The sequence below is a fragment of the Macaca thibetana genome, chromosome 13 (assembly GCF_024542745.1).
Source record: "Macaca thibetana thibetana isolate TM-01 chromosome 13, ASM2454274v1, whole genome shotgun sequence".
Classification (NCBI taxonomy): Eukaryota; Metazoa; Chordata; class Mammalia; order Primates; family Cercopithecidae; genus Macaca; species Macaca thibetana.
Window position 1 is genome coordinate 100174524 of NC_065590.1, and position 22662 is coordinate 100197185.

Below are 22662 nucleotides of genomic sequence, written 5' to 3' on the forward strand. Positions count from 1 at the left end.
ACAGAACACGGAGGAAAATGGCCCAAAGTGCTGAAAAACAAAAGAAAACAAACCCCAGAAAACTGTAACTGAGCTAAATGTGGAAAATGTGGTTACGATTGGTTTTAACGATACCATCAGCCGCTGCATCTCAGAAGAGCATCTCTGTTTCCATTTCTAAAAATACTGCTCATTTCTCCACGTCAGGAACTCTGAATCCAGGAGGAACTAGAGCAAGGTATTGATCTTTTCGTTTCCAGTTCATGCTTTAAAAATGACCTTTGCCCTAAAGGCCAACTAGCCAAAGGCAGACCAGCAATGAGCCGGCCACATAAAGCTGCAGTTCCCAAACGTGGCGGGTCCCAAGGCTGAGTGATGGCCAGGGCTAAGGCCAAGTTTTTAACCGACGATTTCTTTTCTTTTTAAACTACTGATATTTCCCACTTGGGAAAAACAAAACAACAAAACCAAACAGAATAAAAACCTGTATTTCAGATTTAGCTACATCAGTCATAGAAGGCTGGACTGAGGCTGGTTTACAGTCCATGAAAATCATCTCTCTTTATAAATCCCGAACATTTAAAAACATCTTTGCTCACGCTGGAATGTCATTTTCTAGTACTTTGGCCATTTCACCATGACTCTTTTGTGAATATGAAGCCATTTCACAGTTCTTGGAATTTGTTTGAGACAGATTCCCAAACAGAGCGTCCCGGGAGGTGGGCGTGGCCAACAGAGAGAACACAGAATTCCACTTGGCCTCATGATGAGTTTTCTCCAGGGTTCTTTACTGTCTCCCTCACACCTGAGGAGGCCCTATCTCGGGACCAACAAAAGCACTGCAGGGAAAGATGCAGTAATCCTAACATGTTAATGTTAAGATTAAAAAATAAACATAAAGTTAGAATGCATTTATTTTCCAAGGAATGGAAGAGAAAGTGGGAGGGGAAACTTCAGATGTCAGCTTTCTTGGTGGCCACATCGGGGCCACAGTGCACCAGCCAGGAAATGCAACAGTGACACCTTAGCAATGCCTTTTCACCTTAGCAACTACCCACCAAAGGGGTGAGTAGGCAATCGGGTTAGTGGAGGGGCAGATCTCTCCAGCAGCCCTTTTAAAGTACGGACGATGAAAACGTGAGGCAGGATGACTAAGAAGCCGAGCTTTTGGGAGGAACACTGGAACCCGCGGCACTCGCAGACACCCCACATTCTGGATTCCTCACACCACCTCAGATCCCTGCCTGTGCCACTGCAGGTCCCTTCTCCATCGCCCTGGCCCCACAGTGCTCGGCCTCCTCCCACATCTCCAATGGCTCCTCCTCTGCTCCTTCCTCCCTCAGCCCTGCTGTCCTCGCTCCTCACTTCCCTGTCTCAGGGCCCTCTGAGATTAGGATCCTCTCTCCCCGGCACACACTACCAACTCCAGCCACTCTTTCACTGAGTCCCCCTCAGCTTGGCCAAACGATCACTGAATTCTTGATCTGCACGCGTCAGCTCCCCAGCAGGGCTATCTAGAGAAGCGTGCAGTCACCAGAGTGGCTCCTTCAGTTGCGGCCAGGGCTTCGAGAGGGCTGGGAAAGCTTCCGATGACCGCTCTGCACCTCCACCTCTCTAGAGGGCTTTCTGCTGCCTCCTGGTCTCTGCAGACTTCCAATCCCTCCTCCATGTGGCATGCTCAGATGCTAGCTTTGACTCCCATTTCACAAAGGAAGGTCGGCAATCAGAAGAGAACTGCAGAGCCTCCTCCTCTGAGCACCACCCATGCATGTATCCGTCATTTGGTCCATCCCCACTGGCAACTACCCATGTTCCTCCTAAAGCCAGTGACTCCACTTGTCCACAAACCCATCTCTCTCGCCTACTCAAGAAGTGTTTTCAGCAACCCTCCATCCCACATAATCAATATTTCACTCTCTACTCAATCACTCCCATCGGCATCTAAACATGCTGATAACGCTTCCAACTGAAAAACAATTCTCCTGAGCTTATTTACCCCACCAGGTACCACCTCAAACTCTGCTCCCTTTTGCAGCAAAGCTCAACTGAGTTGTCTACAATCCCTGTATCCACTACCTCCCCTGCATTCTTCCCTCCAATCTAGCGTGTGTGGCCACAGCCACCGGACCACTGGCCCCGGCACTGACCTGAGCCTCCATTCTCAGTCCTCTCCATGCTCCTGGTTTCCCCGCTTCCTCCCTGGTTGTTCCCTCTTGTTCTCCTTTGCTGGCTTGTCCTCTTCTGCTCCTCATGAAGCTGGAATGCCCCAGGGCCCTGTCCGTACAACTCCTCTCTTCTTTCACTGGGGATCTCATCTGATCTTATTCCTTGAAATAACAACCAGAGGCCAAAGACTCCCATCACATCTCCGGCACAGACCGCCCTCTTAAACGACCAGCTCTGGATAGGATCACCCACTCGGCATCTCCATGTGGGTGGTTTATAATCTTCTCACACTCAGCAAGTTCAAAACTGAACTCTGAATCTCTTTTTTTAATTGAGAAGGAGTCTCGCTTTTGTCACCCAGGCTGGAGTGCAATGACGTGATCTCAGCTCATTGCAACCTCCGTCTCCCAGGTTCAAGAGATTCTCCTGACTCAGCCTCCTGAGTAGCTGGAATTACAGGCATCTGCCACAACTCTCAGCTAATTTTTATATTTTTAGTAGAGACGGGGTTTTGCCATGTTGGCCAGGCTGGTCTCGAACTCCTGACCTCAGGTGATCCACCCATCTCGGCCTCCCAAAGTGCTGGGATTACAAGCGTGAGCCACCGTGCCCAGCCTCTGAATCCCTTTTTGCACCCAAGCCTTCTCTGGCTGCAACCTACTCCATCTCCACTGGTGACAATTCCATCTAGTTACTCAAACTGAAGTCCCTGGAATCATTACAGACTTTCCCCTTTTCCTCATACTCACAAGCACTCTGGAAGGACATGGTAAGGGCTTTCTCTTCAAACTGTATCCAGAATGTGGCCACTTTTCCCTGCTGCTGCTGCTGCTGCTATCTGCAGAGTGTGCCCCACTGTGTCTTGTCTGGATTACTAAAGTAGAATTCTCCAACGACCTCTGAGATGGCCTCCTGGATTTTACTCTTTTCCACCGCCCTCTCCAACATCCTCTGAGATGGTCTCCTGGACTCTACCCTTGTCCTCTACCATCTCCAAAGTTCTCTGAGATGGTCTCCTGGACTCCAGTCTTGTCCTCTACCCTCTGCAATGGCCTCTGAGATGGTCTCCTGAACTCTACCCTTGCCTTCCACTCTCTCCAAAGTCCTCTGAGATGGTCTCCTGGACTCTAGCCTTGTCTTCTGCCATCTGCAATATCCTCCAAGATGGTCTCCTGGATTCTACCCTCTCCTTCACCTTCTACAGTTTATTCTCAATGTAGAGGCCAGAGTAAGCTGATTAAAATGAATTAGACCCTGCTTCTCTGCTTAAAACCCTACACTGATTTCCCATCATGAACCCAGAATTCCCCAACAGCCTGCAATGGCAGGCACAGTCAGGTCCCGCTATGTCCCGCTCAGCCCCAGCTCACAGCTCTGTGCTGCGTCCTTCCAGCCACGCTGGGCTGGGTGCTCCTCCAGCTGTCCGTGTGCTACAGCCACCAGTCCTTCTCTCTGCAGTGCTCTTGCCCAGATGCTAAGTGGCTAGTTCCTGCACCTCCTTAAAGTACATATTCAATTTCTCCTTTAGAGACCTCCCTGACCACTCCACTTAAAACTGCAACCTGCCCCGTCCTACTCAACAGGACTAAATAGTCTACTTTTTCTTTTCTCTACAATATCTAGGGCTTGTTGCATAGCATGTAATTTGCTTCTGCTACTGTCAAATGAAAATTATCTGTCTCTTCCTGCCTATCCCAACCCCCATCCTCCACCTGTACTCCCCACAAACACAGAATCTCCATGCAAGCAGGAACTGGTGCTGCCTCACTGTGTTCTGAGTTAGAGCTGTGCCTGGCACACGCGGGAGCCCAATCCACGTGTTCTCTAGTGAATCAGGGAGATCTAAAACAGGAGTCTCAAAAGATTGTTATAAGTAGCAAATGAACAAACCTGGAAATCTTTCCAAAGTATAAATAACTACAATGGCATAAAATAATGTGTTGAACACTCTCTTAAAATTCATTCCAGGGAAGCCTACTAGAAAACTGCCTATACAGTGTGGCTTAAGAGGTATAGAAAAATCCACCCAGGCAGGCCTACCATCTTTTCCAGCAATGGCCTGAGATTCCTCTAAGAAGAGATCAATGAAGGTTGGCAAGCCTTCATTTTCCAAATTCAAAGTTACCTCTGAGAAGTCCAGAGGGGAGGAGAGGAAACGTCTTCCGGCCAGGTCCTGATGTCCTACTGTGCTTATGCACACTCAGACAGCTCTGCCCTCAGGTCAGGCACCCATAGGGAGAAGCGGGAGAAGGTCTCCGGCACCAGGGCTCCCTGCAGAGCTGGGGGATGCTGGGGGCATGTCAGAGTCAGCAGAGTGCTGGATGCCTAGGAAACAAGAGAAGAACACAGGCAGTTAGAGCAGCAGGGAGGAGAAGAGCAGGGTACAAAGCCTTTCTTCAAGCCCAGAGGAAAGGCTACTGACATTAGAAATCTTATCCAGACAGTTGTGAAGCATAATAGAACACCGGAGAAAAAATTGAGGTTTACTATGTTAAAAAAAATCCACCAAGAAGTTAATGAATAAATCCATCAACACAGACAATTCTGAGATAACAAACTGTCCCCTCGATCTTCATTCTGTCCCCTCCTTTTCAATCACAGCCATTCAGCTTTGCCCAGTGAGTCTCCTATAGAGAGAGGTGCAAATCCACAAAAAAGCTTGCTTTTCAGGGCAACCATGAAAAAAATAACTCAAAAGAATATAATAAAATAAAAATAGAATTAAAAGAGGATAAAATAAACTAATGAAAAAGAAGGCAAAATGGAAGAACAGAAGAACACAAATGACATTAAGATCCATGGAAAACAAATAGTACAATGGCAGACATAAATTCAATGTTATCAGTAATTACACTAAATGGTTTAAACACTCCATTCAAATGGCAGGAATTGTTTGAATGAGTAACACTATATGTTATTACAAGAAACATAATTTAGAATAGCACCAGAAAGAATACTTAGAAACAAATTTAACAAAAGATGTGTAAGATCTGTCTATTAATAACTACCAAAACATCATTAAAAGAAATTAAGCCCTAAAAAAGTAGATATCCCATGCTCATGGATGGAAGACAATATTGCTAAGATAGCAACACTTTCCAAACTAATATATTAACAGATTGATTAAAAACCACAGAATGGTGTACTTTAAAATGATGACTTTTATGCTGTTCGAATTCTATTTTAATAAAACTACTATTTAAGAAGAAAGAAAGACGCCTGGCGTGGTGGCTCACACCTGTAATCCCAGCACTTTGGGAGGCCGAGGCAGGTGGATCACGAGGTAAGGAGTTTGAGACCAGTCTGGCCAACATGGTGAAACCCTATCTCTACCAAAAACACAAAAATTAGCTGGGCATGGTGGCAGGCACCTGTAATCCCAGCTACATGGGAGGCTGAGGCAGGAGAATCGCTTGAACCCAGGAGGCAGAGGTCGCAGTGAGTCAAGATTGCGCTATTGCACTCCAGCCTGGGCAACAAGAGTGAAACTCTATCAAAAAAAAAAAAAGAAAAGAAAGGGCAGGGGAGGGGGCAGGAGAGAGGAGAGGGGAGGGGGGGAGGAGGGAGGAGAGGGGAGGGGGAGGAGAAAGTAAGGGGGAGGGAGAGGGGAGGAGAGGGGAGGGGAGGGAGAGGGGAGGAGAGGGGAGGGGGAAAGGAGAAGGAGGGGAGGGAGAGAGGAGGGAGAAGGGAGGGAGAGGGGAGGGGAGGGGAGGGGGAGGGGGAGGGGAAGAGAGGGGAGGGGGAAGGGGAGGAGAGGAGAGGAGAGGACAGGAGAGGAGAGGAGAGGAGAGGAGAGGACAGGAGAGGACAGGAGAGGAGAGGAGAGAGGAGAGAGGAGAGGAGAGGAGAGGAAAGAAACATGCCAAGTGGAAAAAAATGTAAAAGACGAAGGCAAGATTACTTCAGGTTTTCCCAAATGTTCTCTTTCTCAGTATAGCTTTTGTTCATCAAGACTGCAACACTATATGTAAACTCTGCTTAACTTTAGGCATTTCTGTTCGGGAAGCAAAGAACAAATTCCACTGCATCTTTCTCTCTCCCCCTCTGCCTCTGCAGGGCCATCCTAGTTTTCTCAAAGCAGAGAATCAGAGGAGCGGTGTTTCCATCTGACCAGAAGACACAGCCTGGTGGACAGGCCCACGTATCTTTTTGGTAGATATTCCCTTGTTACTGCTCCTTTACTAAAATAGCAAGCATTGCCCACATGCAGTCTGAGGATGCTAATTTCTTGCAGCACTCAGGACGAGGCTGCTCAAGCTAAAGTCTTTAATGCTAATATCTCCGCCAGCTGAGAGCCCTGACCCAGCCTCCGGACATCACCGGCGGTGCACAGAGCAAGCCTCTCACCTCCAGAAAGCTGTTCCTCCTCAGTCCTGAGCAGCATCTAGATACCCATTCCAGAAAACGGTATCCACTTTGTTGCAAATCTATTCTCTGCCTTTACTTGGCAATAAATTCTGAGCCTTCAAATAAAAGACAATATAATGTCTTTTACTACAGCTTCTGCCATTTTTCCCAGGTAAGAGAGCTTATAAACAGAATTATAACCTCCAGCAGGAAGACAAGCTCTCTGCTCAGCTGGTGCACTGGCAAATGAAGCCTTTCCCAGCTGCACTATAAAAAGATTTATAAAGAGAGCCTGGCCACAGAGCTCTCTGCCCAGAGGGGTGTGCTGGGAGCCCAGTGTGGCTCCTGGGCTGTTGGCAGGTTGCAAAGCCTCCTGCCCCCAACTGGACAGTGGCCCACGGTCACATAGCTAACTGGCATCCGCATTTTCTCAGCACCAGCAAACAGGCGCTAATGAAGTGCCATGCATTTCACTTGCTTGTTGGTCATCCATATTTTTAACTTACAGCCTCCAGCCAAGCTGCATGTGTGCCCAGGTATCAAGAATTGTTCTTCATACTACTCTGGCTACAAAGCCACACGGGTATTGAGTGGTCAGTTCCTCAATACTCAAGAAGCCCCCACATTTTTAGTACCTGGTTTTACAGAACACCAGGAATGCATGTATTGGGTTTTAGCAGAAACATCTGTAGTAAATGTTCATGCACTCCTCAGCCTTTTCTTGCACCTCGACCATGTGCTGAGACAGCAGGTAGGCGTGATATCAAGGTGAATAAGATGTGGTTTCTGCTCTCAAGGAGCTCAGACTATGCAGGAATCTGTAAGAACGCACCTGGCCCTCGGTGACACACACACACACACATACACACACACACACACACACACTACCATGTGTCATTGAAAAAACTCTGATATACTGAAGGACAGGATGAGGCTTCTCATTTCCTAACAGTGTGCTTCTCTGGTGATTTCAATACAATTAATTAATTTACACCTTTCTGGGAACACAGATGCTACTTCAAATTATGAACAAAAGACTCAATGGTTCAGAATAACCTGAGAAAGTCAACCTGATGCAAAAAAAACATATATTAAAGAAATTATTTTATTCATTTATTTCTTTCACCAAGTGTGTGTATATCAATATAGAAAAGGATCCCGTTGGTGATTTTTTTTTTTTTTTTTTTTTTTTTTTTTTTTTTTTTTTTTTTTGAGACGGAGTCTCGCTCTGTCGCCCAGGCTGGAGTGCAGTGGCCAGATCTCAGCTCACTGCAAGCTCCGCCTCCCGGGTTCCCGCCATTCTCCTGCCTCAGCCTCCCGAGTAGCTGGGACCACAGGCGCCGCCACCTCGCCCGGCTAATTTTTTGTGTTTTTAGTAGAGACGGGGTTTCGCCGTGTTAGCCAGGATGGTCTCGATCTCCTGACCTTGTGATCCGCCCGACTCGGCCTCCCAAAGTGCTGGGATTACAGGCTTGAGCCACCGCCGTTGGTGATTTTTAAAGATTATATAAGATGACTCCTTATTAAATAAAGGCACCAAAATAGCAGCAGCTGAAATCACTACAATAAAAAGGCTTATGAGAAAAAAAAGTCAGTGACAACCACTCAAAACCTTTAGAATTTTGCAGTCTGAGTATTTCTCTATATGCACACACACATGCATCTAAAGACGCATGTATGTGTATACATGTGTATATATGCATCTATGTATGTGTGTGTGGGGGGGGTGTGTACACACATGCCATCAGCTAGTGATAAGAGCTACAATAAAACACAACCAGGTAAAGAAAGGATATGCTATTTTCTTAGTCTTTAAGGCCTCTCTGAAGACGTGGTATCTCAAGTGAGTCCTGGATGAAATGAGGAAGCAGGGCATGCGAATGTACAGAGGAAGAACATGCTCCACAAACATGCTCACTGCTCCTCACAAGCACTGAGAGTGAAGCGCTCCCCGCCTTCACTGTTCCCGTAGGCCGAGCCGCCCCAGATCCTAAGGGAACTGTTCCCTTAGGTGGCTTGGCCTAAAGGAATAGTGAAAGCAGTGAGAAGCAGACACCCGACAGATTCTGAAGCTACCTCCCAAAGATCTGATGGGAGAAAGGAAGGGTGGCAGGGAAGGAGGGAGGGAAAGAAAGAAGTCAAAGACGCTTCCAGACTTTTGTCCCGAACGGTCGTGTGAGCAGCCCTGTCCATGACAGGGGTGTCCCTCAGAAGCCCTAGGGTAGGTGTGCAGATTGCTGTGCCCACGACAAGCACGGGCTCTTGGGGGTGGTCTGGTGACACAAAGTGAGAGGCCATCCTATCTACATGCTGTTAACATTAACACTGGGGGATAAATGAGCTCACCTGGGCAGGGATATAGAAGGGAAAGACAGCAAAAGAGGCCTGAGGATGGAGCCATGGGGCCCTCGGATGTCCAAACAAAGAGACACGGTTCAGGAATGAAGAGTGACCAGTGAGGGAGGAGGAACAGGGAGCTGCAAAGGGAGCTGCAGGGAGAGCTGCACGGAGAGGGTGGCGACCTCAGAACAGGATGCTGGATGTCCAGATTTTAGAAGAACAGGGTGTTACTGAAGGAATGGGCAGTTCATGTAACACAAAGAGGATGACCAAAAGGAGGCCAAAGAAGAAAGTGAGGGATCCAGTTTTGAAATGGCCTGCTATGCAGATGTTGAAATGGCTAAAGTAGTAACAGGAAGGAAGATGAAGACGGTGAATTCGTTGCTAAACTCATCTATGAATACGGAGGAGGACAAAAGGAGGGGGCATCTGTAGAAGGTTCAAAGAAGAAGGAAGAGGGACAGTAAAGCCTGATGGCACATGTCTCAAGGGAGCAGGGGAAGTTTTAGGGAGGAAGAAGGCACAATGGCCTGGAAGCGGCAATGAGAAGCACAGACAGCGCCCACTCCACCCTGACCATGTGGTTTTTTTTCTTTTTCTTGAGTGATGACCATGTGACAGTCACTGAACTTGGCTGTGATATGCACAATATTGGCAAAAGTACAGCTACTGCAAAAGAGCTGCATCTTACAGAAGAGGAAACAGGTTAAAATATCTGCCCAGGTCAGATAGCTGTGAGTGGCAACCCACGTCCAGATGCAGAGCTCTGCTGTTACCCAGGACTCCACAAAGTCTTCTATGCAGATATCTTTAAATACTTCTAAGTAGTGTCTCAGAACAATAGAAGAAAGATGGGTTATTCACTAAGCAGTTTTCAGACAAATAGCTATAGGTGGGGAAAAAATAGGCTGGGAAAAAAAGATTAGGCTGGTTTCCTAACAATGCTAGAAGTAAAACTACAATTTTACCTGAGGAAAAAAATAACTAAAATATGTATAACCCAGCAGGGAGAAAGGCCTTTAAAGCAAACCTCAAAAATAAGGAAGTGGTAAAGTTCTAACTACATAAAAATTATATTTCTATTTGGAAAAAATAACATAAGACAAGTAAAAAGTAAATAACAAAACTGGGAATAATTACTCTCATTACATGTAATGAAGAATTAATACTTTTAATTTATACAGAAAAATATCAATAGAAAACACTGCAATAGAAAAGCAGGTAAAGAATGTGAACAGGTTCACAGAAAGAGAAATACTAGTAGCTGATAAACATTTAAAAAGCTGTTTTCAGCTCCCACTGAAACTTACTCCTAATTAAAGATGTGAAGTAAAAAGATACCATATTTCACTTGTCAGATCAGCAATGATGAAAAACCTCGATACTGTTGAATAAAAACCCAACACTGTGGAATGTGGAGAAAGAGGAACTCTCTTCATTTTTTAGCAGTACAATAGATGTCATTTTGGAAAACGACTTAGGAACAGATGAAAATATAAAACACACATAACTCTGACCCACATGTGCTGTCCTAAGTATTTACTCTAGAGATACATTGGCAAAAAAAAAAAAAAAAAAAAAAAAAATCATGTGTATGTTAAAACAAAATGAAACAAAAACCAAAAAACCCTGGAAGCAATCTTCACAACAGCAAAAACGGAAAATCTACTTACATACACAACTTATTTTACATCAACAGAAGAAAAGCTGAATAAATAATGCAGCTATATGAGTGAAGAATAAGTTGAACCTTAGTTAATATTTCATGTTTTGGCACGAAAAGATGTCTAAGATATATCAGCAAATAAAAAGTCACAGTACAAAAATATTTATACACCATGATCCCATTTGTGAACACACATTTAAGTTCTATACTCACAATACAATTTTTCTAGAAGAATTAAAATTTGAAAAAAAAACCTGTGGATAATTGCTTTAGAATAAAGGGAATTTTATTCTCCATTTTTTTTCCTTTCAAAGTTGTTTTTTACTCTCTGCATTCATAACTTTAAATTTTTAGAGGCTTTCAATACAGTACCCATGAGACACTATACACTGAGAGAAAACAACTATTTTTATTTTGCCTCACCAAGGATTGTATCTCATAAGTATAACATGTTGCAAGCTCTAAATTAAAATCCCACAAAAAGACAGCGTTTCTTTGCATTGCAGCCTCACTGAAGCAAATCCTTAGAGTAGGGTCTGCTCTGAAATCCACACAGAAATCCAAGTCAGTGGAGGCTCTTCCTTCTCCATATCCTTTCTCCCTCTTCTCCATAATGAAGGAACATTTAGACTCTGTGCCCACCAGTTATCACAGCAAAATACTGCTCAAGACAGACCCTCCCACTTACCTACAATTCCTCACACACATGTACACAAAGGGGTTCCAAAGGAATCCCTCCAGTCTTTCAATTTCCAAGTCTAGGATTGTTTTCTTAGCCGTTGCTGAACTGGCAAGTTAATATTTCAAAAAGCAGTATAGCTCTGTGCAGTTAAGCTTATGCAGCCACTATAAGTGGAGGTTTTCACATGTGTGGTTTGTTTGACTTTACTATGAATAGAGGTCTTGTCCCGCTTCGATAAAGCACCTCTCTGTTTGCATGCATCGTATACTAATAGTCTGTACACTGGGAAACACAGGGATCCCTTTAGAGTTGCCCTGCAGTGAGTTATTTTGCACTTGTCTTCTCTGGGGTAAAATCAAATACACTCTTCAGCAGTGGAGACATTTGTCAAATTATAGCTATGGAACAAACTCGTTGGTTCATTGGTTATCAATTAACTGAGTATTGTTTAAAATTCTCTTATTGTGATAAAAGGCATTTGGCTAATTCTGCCACCATTCCTCATTCTAAGATATCACTCATAAAAATGAAGCTGAGTCTTAGGCTTAAACTGCTCACAAAGAACCAATTGATTTACCCGACCGGATACCAAATTAGGCACAAAATGAGAAGCTTGTTATAGTAGAGGCATTACCACAGGAAAAAATAGTTTATTTAGAATGGTGAGATAAAACACATACCAATTTTAAAGAACTTAGAAAGCAATTCCTTTGGCTATGTAACTTTGTAAAGGAATAAGGTAACCTAATATACTAAGGAAAAAAAAATCTCCAAATAGCAATACACAGTATTTTCTATTTTAAAAGTATGTATAATTGTGAGTGGTCTACATATACCAGTTAAAAGGTACAGATATTGTAATCCCAGCACTTTGGGAGGCCGAGGCGGGTGGATCACGAGGTCAGGAGATCGAGACTATCCTGGCTAACATGGTGAAACCCCATCTCTACTAAAAATACAAAAAACTAGCCAGGCGTGGTGGCGGGCGCCTGTAGTCTCAGCTACTTGGGAGGCTGAGGCGGGAGAATGGCGTGAACCCGGGAGGCGGAGCTTGCAGTGAGCCGAGATCAGGCCACTGCACTCCAGCCTGGGAGACACAGCGAGACTCCGTCTCAAAAAAAAAAAAAAAAAAAAAAAAAAAAACAAAAAAAAAAAAGGTACAGATATTCAGGGTGGCTAAAACAGCAAGCGTCAACTACCTGTTGTGTTGTCCACAGGAAACCCACTTCGAACAGGAAGATTCATGTTAAAAGTAAAGGGATGGAAAAAGATATACCATGCTAACACTAATCAAAAGAAAACTGGACCGGCTATGTTAATTTCAGATAAAGCAGAATTCAAAGCAAGAAAAAAATCATCACAACAAAGAGGGCCATCACAAAATAATAAAGGATCAATTTTCCAAGACATAACAATGCTAAACACGTAATACCTTACAACAGAGCATCAAAATACATATGGCAAAACTGACAGAACTGCAGGGAGAAACAGACAAATCCACCACTAAAAGCTGTAGACTTTAACACCCCTTTATCAGAAATGGGCAAATTCAGCAGGCAGAAAATCAATAAGAACACAGGTGAACTGAAGACCACTAACAATCAACTTGATCTACTTGTTAAAGAATATTCCATCCAGCAACAGTAGAATACACATTCCTTTAGTTCAAAGGGAAGAGTCCAGGCCACAAACCACACCTTCAATGTAAAAATAAAGAAAAAAACAAAAATCATACAAAGTATGCCCTCCTTTTACAATGGAATTAAACTAGAAATTAGTAAGAGAAAGAGAGATGGAAAAATCTCTAAATATCTGGAGATTAAACAGCACACTTCTAGATAACACAAGAGCCACTGGCATTTTCACCATAACTTTAAAACCAAACCACCACCAAAACGGAAAATTGAGAAAAAATGGAAATACGGCATTATTTCATCTAGGCTATCTTTACCTGAAACCTAGGGGAAAAACTACATGGGTCAAATACTTCCATTTTTGTGGACCAGAGGGCAGTCTTTTATTAAGCCAATTAAGCTCTCCACCGTGGATTCTGAATACTGTCAGCAGGCCTGTCCCTCCCCATTCCCAAAACCCAGCTTCCCACCTATGGAATTCCAAGGGTAATTTGTGGATCTGCATTTTGGATAGGACTTCAAGGTTTTCCTTTGAAGTTTCATGGGCATGATTTCTTTAATCCTCAGAAGATTCCCACAAAATAAGTAACCCTGGTACTATTCTCATTTTAGAGATGAATAAAACAGGAACATTTACAGAGAGGTCGCAGGTCTTTTCACAAATCCAGTGGGGCCTGAAGTCTTGAGCAGGATCCTGTCCCTGTCCCCACAGTCTTGCCTTCTCTGCTCAAACACTGACCACAACCGCTGCACTAGGAGATGCTTCTGGACTCTGCCGGGCACGCTGTCCCAGTGCTGACATGAACAGTGCTCTCAGCCAGACCTGCAGGTGTACGGTATCAGGTCAGCCTGGGAGGGCAGCCCTTTAGGAGCAATGTGCGTGCCTGCATAGCTTTGTCCAGTTTATTAATAATAGGAGGGTTTCTTCCTTGTTTCACTTCAACTCCACGGCAGCAAAATGTCCACTTACAATATAACGTGGATGTATTGGTTGAAATATATATAGTTAGCCAGGTGCAGTGGCTCAAGCCTGTAATCCGAGAACTTTGGGAGGCTGAGGTGGGAGGACTGCTTGAGCTCAAGAATTCGAGACCAGCCTGGGAAACCTGGCAAATCCCCACCTCTACAAAAAAATATAAAAACGTGCTGGGTGTGGTGGCACACACCTGTGCTCCCAGCTATTCAGGAGGCTGAGGTGGGAGGATTGCTTGAGTCCCAGAGATCAAAGCTGTAGTGAGCCGAGATTTTACCACTGCACTCCAGCCGAAGTGACAGAGCAAGATCCTGTCTCAAAAAAAAAAAATTATACGTATATATACACATGTATGTGTGTGTGTGTGTGTCTATAGACACATACACATAGAGATGTGTGTGTGTGTGTGTCTATAGACACATACACATAGATATATGTGTGTGTGTGTGGTGGGCATGTGTCTGTATACATGTATTTTTGGTATATGAAGTAATAAAATTTGTGTGGACTGAGCGAGTGACTGAATTTACAACTAATTTTTTACAAAACTAAAATAATTTACTTCACTAAAAATGAAATATAACCATAATTGAAAAATAAAAAATAGAAAAAATGTCACAGTCCTTAAGAGTTCTGATTCCTCTCTCTCCTCTGCACATTTTTCAAGTTTGTACATCAAACTGTACTATTCTGCCTCACCACTGCTTTCACTTAATAATATAAACATTTCTCATGCCCACTATCTCCAAAAATCTTATCCAATTAGAGCATGATATTTACTTAACTATATTTAGATGTTTTCCATTTGGGGCTATTATTCTTTAAAAAACATGAAGAAATACATTTGCGCATCAAGCATTTATTTTTCTCCACATTTAGTATTTCTTGGAGCTGGATTCCCCAAAGTGCAACCGTGCAAAGTAATCACACCATTGCAAATAAAAATACTGTGTCCTTCCTTAAGCCATCCTTTCACCAGTTTAGGTCTAGAAATTCATTCTTTCTGCCGAGCCAACATGATTTATATTTGTTTCCTTCCTACACCAGGGCCCACTTCATCATATTAGGAAATGCACTTTAGCTACTTTCTCTTAGAAATTTTTTTTTTTTTAAATAACAGTTCCATGCTAACAAGAAAAACTTTATCCTATCTCCAAAGCTATTTATTATCACATAATGGTAGTCATAGAATTTTTTTTTTTTTTAAATAACAGTTCCATGCTTAACAAGAAAAACTTTATCCTATCTCCAAAGCTATTTATTATCACATAATGGTAGTTATAGAATTAAAAAAAAAATAACAGTTCCTTGCTTAACAAGAAAAACTTTATTCTATCTCCAAAGCTATTTATTATCACATAATGGTAGTCATATTTTAAATAAATTGATTTCTACATAAACAGTAGGTGTGGATAACATATAAGTCAATACCAGGAAATATTCAAATATAATTCAAAGTCTTCCAAACTACAATTGTATAAGCTTCACAATAATTATTTTTATTAGCACCTCAGCTAAGGGTTTTTGCCATTTGAGGTCAGTTTATAGACATGCGTGGTTTCGAAAACCACCACATTGTGGTGTTTCAGTAAAAAGAAAACACAGACCTTCAGGCAGGATCCCAATGTTCCTTATTTAAAATAAATATAGAGAGAGAGAGAGAGAGAGAGAGAGAGTTCAGTGAAAACTTCCCAAGTGAAGTTCAGCATACCACGTCCTGCGCTGGAAATTCAAAATGAGTAACACCCACGGCTTAGTTCCAGGAGCCCAGCTCACTGTACATTCACCCTATGGAAGCGCAACAAATAAATGTCAAACTCAGTCTCAATTCCACTGTCAAGGAGAGTTGGGTAGAGATAAAATATGGTGGCAAGGGCGGTATTTAACTCCGGGGCACATGACTTCCACAGGTCTCATCTCTCTTTATGCCAAAAACTGAAAAGTACCCTCACATCAGGTTAAATACAATTTCTATGTAACTATGCATGGAGTTTCAATCAAGTCAATAACAGTTAAATTTTGTTGACATGTTATACGTGGTAACACCAATTCTGGTGTTTTTTTTTTTTAATACTCTAGAGCTAATACTTGTTTCCAATTTTTTAAAATATTTCATTTGGCAAAGCTCATAGGCCCTCGGCACCAAGTCTGCTGTGTCTAGGGAGCAAATGGATGCTGACTTCATTCCATGTCACCCCCAAAATGCCAGAGCTGCTCAGGGAACTGAAGAGGCCTGAAGGGGGCACGAAGAATCCCCAGAAGTGGCAGGAAGAGGATGGGCCAGTTTCTGACCATCACCGAAGGCAGGGTGCCACAGCAGGAGACACTGGGGATGCAGGAAAAAGCAGGTGAGGAGGAAGTTCACAGGGAAGCCCTCGACCACAGAGGGTGTCAGGTGATAGGAGGCCTTGGAGCCAACCATGGAGAAAAGGTCAGCAAAAGCCACAGGTTTCAAAGATGTGGAAAAAAATCTGGGGCAACTCTGAAGACAAGGGCTCAAATGAGGAATGTGCAGTCGCCAGAAAGGAAGGGAGGAGCACGGAGGCCAGGGCATGCAGAAGGCCAGTGAAGGAGAGCAGTGCCTGGGCTAGGAGCTGGTGGCTTGGGGGCGTGTCTGGTATTCTAGACGTGCGTACTTGGTCTGTGGTGCAGATGTAGGATGTGCAGAGAAGAGACAGGTATGGGAGAGGTTTCTCTCAACCAGTCTTCACTGGGAATCAAACATATGTGCAAGACCCATTGGGTGCCGTCTGCCCTGACAGCTGAAGGCCAGGAGAATGCCACAGGCAAACACACAGGCAGGTGGTGGACCCAGAGGAGAAATGAAGGGGGCCTGCGGCAATGAACTTGATGCAAAGATGATGGACATCAGGGTAGATTCTGACAGTAGAGTGTTTTAAGGAAAAATATTAAATTCATCGAACCCAAACCCTCCATTTTACACATTTTTTTAAAAGACCCAAACATGTTGGAATCTGAATTGAGACTGAACAGAGTTGAGCTGGTTGAAGAGCTGAGTCTGAATAATACAGGCTACAGAGACGGACATGCCCCAATTGGACAAGTGGGACAAGAGTCTGAACCATCCACAACTAACCTCAAGGCATGTACGACGTGCCTAGTGACAGTGAAATGGCACAAACCAGGCCCCCAGATGCAGGCAAGGGACCCTGTCCATGCTGGGATCACAGAATCCAGGGCAGGTAAGCACTCTAGAAGAGCTGGTCAAAAGGCTGGTAACCTGGAAAGAAGCACAGTTCTCCAAGGCCTCCAGATCAGAAATTCAGTCTGATGTAAGCCACACACATCATTGTAAATTTTCTGATAGCCACATTTTATTAAAAAGCATGGGAAATTAGTTTTAGTAATATATTTTATTTAACCCAATATAGCCAAAAATAATCATCTCAACATATAATCCATATAACAATTATGAGTGGGTACTTTACATTCTGTTTTTCACACCCCAAACCCACTGACAGCACAGCTCAACTGGAAGTGGCCAGAGTTTACGCGCTCCGGGGCCCCACAGGGCCAGTGGCTACCACAGAGGACAGCCTGGCTCCAGGTCCTCGCTTCGCCTCCGCCTGTCTGCATTCTGTTTTCCCTGCTGCACGAGGAACAAGTCCTGCCTGCCTCCGGAAAGCAGCCCTTATCTGCCAGGCTAGCAGGACACAGCTCAAGGCCCTGATCAGTCGCCCAGGCAGGCACAGTCATGCTGGTCCCCCCGAGGAAAGGCTGGATCCACTGCACATGGCCAGGGACAGAAAAAATAACAAGGTCACTGTCAAGGAAGCAGAGCTGTAGGCCAAAGGGAGAGAGTCCCAGGAGTGATTAAAGTATTAACAGATAAGAAATGCTTCCCTCGGCCAATCAGCAGGCAGAAATTGTGCATTCTTTTCAGGAGGAGCTGCAACACGTCCTTCTGAGTCTTACTCAGGTTTTCACAGTTGACAGCACAGTACCTGGCCTAGAACGAAGGCTACACAAATATTTATTCAGCATGTGAAAAACCCTGCACCTAAAATCCTGTGCTATTTCACAAACAGAAGTGAAGAGCAGGCAACCTGACGGGACCAATAGGGCTTCCTACGTGTTCTGTTTGTTTTTACTAAAGTGAAACTGGACTCAATAAAATTCCTCAAGTTTAAGAGACGAATCCCTGCCATGTGGACTCCAGAACGGTAAACTCTCCCTTGTTTCAGAAAGGGCACCCCCAACTCCACCCCATCCCTTCCTCTCTGCAAGTCCTCACCTTCACTATATAGTCCTCAATGTGTCGTTGAATCCCTGGTACCAAGTAGTTTTTGCCAAATGATGGATAAAAGAACAAAAGTAAATAAAGAACAACAACAATAGAAATAAAGAGTAAGATATTCATCAATATTATAGTGAATGGGTGTGGTTGTTTCTGGACTCAAAAGTCTTTGAAGGGAAAAGATGCAAATTCAGCTCAACAAATATTTACTGAGCGCCTCCTATGAGACGACTGTGTGCCGGGTGCTAGAGGGGTACAAAGATGACCAGGACAGGACCGGGATTCCCGGCCCACAATGCACCCACACCGAACCTACTGATGGAACGCACAGGTGTGCGTAGCACCACACCTGCAGCCTTGAAGCTGCATGCACATGGCTCTGGGCCTAATCCATATGGGCTCCTGCTTTGCCAGGAAGAGCAGGTAGGAGAGGGAAAGGCAGTTATCAAGGCCTAGCACGGCCAACCCCTGCATGGGGCAGTTCTCTCGCATGTGTTATCCTGTCCATTCCTCCAGGACCTTCTCCCAGGCAGACCCTCATTTTCTCACCTTCTCGTTCTCCAGGAGCCAGTCACGTAGCCCAGCTCTGGCACTGGGCCCTGAATAGAGTCAGCCACCAAACTTTTGGAAAAGCTTGTCGCTTCCTGACAAAAATGGACAGATGCAGCTGACACCAAATCCCCCACCTCTCTCACTGCCTGAAACACAGATGTGCCACAGCTGTGGCCAGCCCTTTTGCATCATGGAGCAAAGGAAAACATGCTGAGGATGGCAGAGCAGAAAGAAGAGAGAACCTGGGCTCTCAGTAACATCCCAAGCCACTGCACCAGCGCCTGGAAGCAAGCACCTACCTTCAGTGCCTTGCTATCAAGGAAACAGAAAGCTGTTTAAGTCCTTGTTAATAAGTGCTATGCTGCTGGCCAAACATATGCTAACATATCCAAACACAAACACACACCACACCTGATACTGGTACCTATATATGTGTTGTGTGTATCGATGCATGTGTATGTGTGTGCTTATGTGTGTGTGCACACATGTGTGTGTGTTGAATCATGTCTCCCCCAAAGGATATATTGAACTCCTAACCCCTGATGCTTATGAATGTGACCTTATTAGGGTGTTTGCAGATGCAATCAAGCAAAGATGAGATCAACAGGGTTGGCCCTAATCCAACATGACTGATGTCCTTGTGAGAAGAGATGCACTCCCAGCGCAGAGACAGAGAGAGAAGACAGCCACGTGAAGATGCAGGCAGATATTAGAGAGAATCATCTACCTGTATTCTGGGCCTTGAACCTGCCCTTTACCTGTGGCTTGCCCACATCAGATCCTGAGGTTCCTGCCTGCTTCTGTCCTTGGATAAATGGGAAATCTTACTCTCATATCTGGCCATTTTTACCCCTACACATGATAATGAGGGAAGTAAAGAGAGCAACTGGGGAGAGAGGAGGAGGACAGAAGCTGAAACACAGCTGGTTTCTTAGGGTCTCACGATGGATTGAAGAGATTTTTTTTTTCTTTTTCCTAATACACCTGGCCCTATCCACCACTCTGCCGGCCACCAACGACCAGACTGGCTCAGTTTTCAGGGCCTTGGCTACTGCTTCATTGAGACAAAAAGAAGAAAGACCTGCGACCTGTGAGATCTGTGGCACAGAGCCAGCCCCATCCCGTCCACACTAGGGATTACAATCCTCCTACTTCTGCCAAGTGATTAGAAGGAAATGCGCGTGTTTTAGTCAAGAGAGTTCAGATCTACGGTGCCAACTCAGAAAGTCTCCTGGAAGCATTTTGGATGCCACTGCCCTAGACTACATCGCTCCAGTGCATACGCTACCAAGATTCGCCGCGTGGCAATCGGGGTCGCCAGAAAACTCACAGAAGGACCCGGGTGCTTCCTGACATTCTCCATCCGTCAAAGAGTCAGCCCCAAGGTCTCTACAAGCCCGCACCCTTCCCAAAGCAAAGGCTCCCTCAGAGCACACAGCCTGCGTTATGCCTGTGAGTGCACAACTGGCACCCTAGACCAAGGGCACGTAAGTTACTCAGAAAACGGATTCCTCAGAGACAGAGAACACAGTGAACACGAAGGACGGCTCCTCACACACTTCACAGCACACTTAGCAGCTGCAGCTCTTCAACTCCGATACAGGAAGAACCACAGGAATCTCCGGCCCTGGGGCCTTACCTGGCAAGCTGTTCCAAGGCACTGGCGAAAGCTTCCCAGTGTTTCATGAGTCCCACGCTCGGAGGAGAGACAGAGGCCCCTCCTCTGCTGCTCCTGAGGGTTCATCCAACAATGCTGTCTCCTCAGTATCCTCCAGAACAAACCCTGCCTGGCCTGGGTCTTTGCCCCGCTCTCTGACAGCTCAGAGCACCCCCTTCTCTACTCTTCCCAGCTCTCCAAAGCCCACCTATGCTGACTCCCGTTTCCACAATCGCTTCCTCACCAGACGCCCAGGACATGCGCTCGGATGGGCACATTCTGGCGCTTGGTCCTAACCATTCTGCATTATGCGTCTCCCTTTGCTGGATGAGGTACATCACGGGCAAAGGCCACGTCACATGCCTCCTGTGCATCACAGAGTGCCTCGGGCCCCAGGGCCCCCCAGCAACATAACCATGGAAGCCTCGCCAGCTATTACACTGGATCTCACTTACATGGTGTCTACACAACCACCGTACCAGGATTCTCTCTCTGCATTCCGGGCCACTGGGCTACATTCTACCACCCTCACTCTTAAACCCAAGCAAAGATTCCCACCCGACTTCTCACAGTCTTGCGGTGTGTTGTTCTGTGACCTGACCTAAAGAGAGCATGTGATTTGCTCGGATCATGGTGGAGTACAGAATTTAAACTCGAATTCCATGTTTTCATTCATAATCTGTTCCAGGCTTCCCTCTTAAACCAGGTTTCTCTATCTTGTAGTCAATCACTTAACAAAAATCCATTCAGAAAGAGCACTATAGGCACTGAGAGAAAGTAAAAGTGAGTAAGTTCCTACCTGTGCAGAGATTATAATTTAGGAGAGGAAATAAGATGGTTACATAAATCACTAAAATTAGATTAGAGAGTTTTAAATGCAACTACAGGTTCTGGAAAAAAAAAAAAAAAAGTTGCTATGGAAGCACCTGGTGGGGAAAACATTTGTGCCTGGGAAGAGAAAAGAGAGAATGCAGGCACCTGGGCATGCAGGACCTGGTTTGGACCCTGGGGCTTTAACTCCACTCCCCTCCTGCTCCCTGTGGCTCCATCTTCTCATCTGCGCAATGCCAGTGTCAGAGGAGAGCATCTCCACAGCCACCCATGTGGGTAATTTTACAGCTGGAAGGAAAGGCAGCATTTGTGATGAGCCTTCAAGAATCATTAGGAAGCTGGCACATGTATGGTGGGAGAGCGTCCCAGGCACATGTCAGCAGCTGCCCGAGATCAGCCCTGGAAAGACAGGCTGGAGCCAAGGCAGGAAGAGGCTTGAACACTCAACTGCGGGCTCACAGGTAACTTGGGCAATGAGGGTTGCTGGAGGTGTCTGAATAGAGAAGTGTTAACAGACACCGACAGGCTTAGCACGCAACCTGCCCAAGAAAGTTAAAAAAGGTATGCGGTGATTCCAGCTACAGTGCATTTCCATTTCAGTGAATGTTTGAACTTGAGGAGAAAGTCCCCTCATGCAGACATCTGAGTATTTCTGTGAAGGGGAACACTCCCTACACCCAGGAGCCAAATGGGGACATGGGGAAGTGCTGCTGCCTCCCTGTCAGGCCTCCTTTTGTTCAGAGGATAGGGATAGGCCTCACTGAAGAGGCTGTAGCAGGGGTCAAACAGGTGGTGCAGACATCGGAGAGTTCACTCTCGAATGCTGGAAACTTGCAGAAGTGGGTGCAGACCAGTCAATCATGGAGGGTGCACAGAGGGGACTCCTGCAACCCACCAGATCACCAGCCAGGTGGCACACCCTGGAGTCTGAGACACACTATGAAAAAGCGGGTCAGCCAGGCGCGGTGGCTCATGCCTGTAATCCCAGCACTTTGGGAGGCTGAGGCAGGCGGATCATGAGGTCAGGAGATCCACACCATCCTGGCTAACACGGTGAAACCCCGTCTCCACTAAAAATACAACAAAAATTAGCCAGGCATGGTGGTGACAGGCGCCTGTAGTCCCAGCTACTCAGGAGGCTGAGGCAGGAGAATGGCGTGAACCCGGGAGGCGGAGCTTGCAGGGAGCCAAGATGGCGCCACCGCACTCCAGCCTGGGAGACAGAGCGAGACTCCTTCTCAAAAAAAAAAAAAAAGAAAGAAAGAAAGAAAGAAAAAGAAAAAGAAAAAAAAGCGGGCAGGTCCCCTCTGCATGGCTCGCAGGAGGCAGTCGAGCTTGCTGCATTCGGCACCCCCCTACCCTCCAGAGGACCTTCACACACCACACATCAACAATAAACATGCCCTGCTCCGAACAATTACCTGAAAGCCGTTCTTGGGAAACCTAATAGTATTCCCAGGAACACAATGTTGTAAGAGATGTGCACAGTCTAGGACAGATACAAAAGCCCGTTTAATCAGTAAAAGACTCTGACAACATCCACTTTTAGGACTTGGAACCCTTCCCTTTTGCTCCCA

The 22662-nt window shown here is 45.3% G+C and overlaps 1 protein-coding gene across 4 annotated transcripts in view; it reads right to left on the bottom strand.

The window, feature by feature from the left end:
• RNF144A (ring finger protein 144A) overlaps positions 1–22662 on the bottom strand; it is a 126500-nt gene that overhangs the window by 99260 nt on the left and 4578 nt on the right. The window contains exons 1-2 of one of the 4 annotated variants that reach the window (XM_050754708.1): positions 6493–6777; positions 4271–4470 (exon numbers count right to left, since the gene is read on the bottom strand). The gene's annotated coding sequence lies outside the window, so the exon portion shown is untranslated. The other 3 variants (XM_050754705.1, XM_050754704.1, XM_050754706.1) reach the window with 3 other exon arrangements.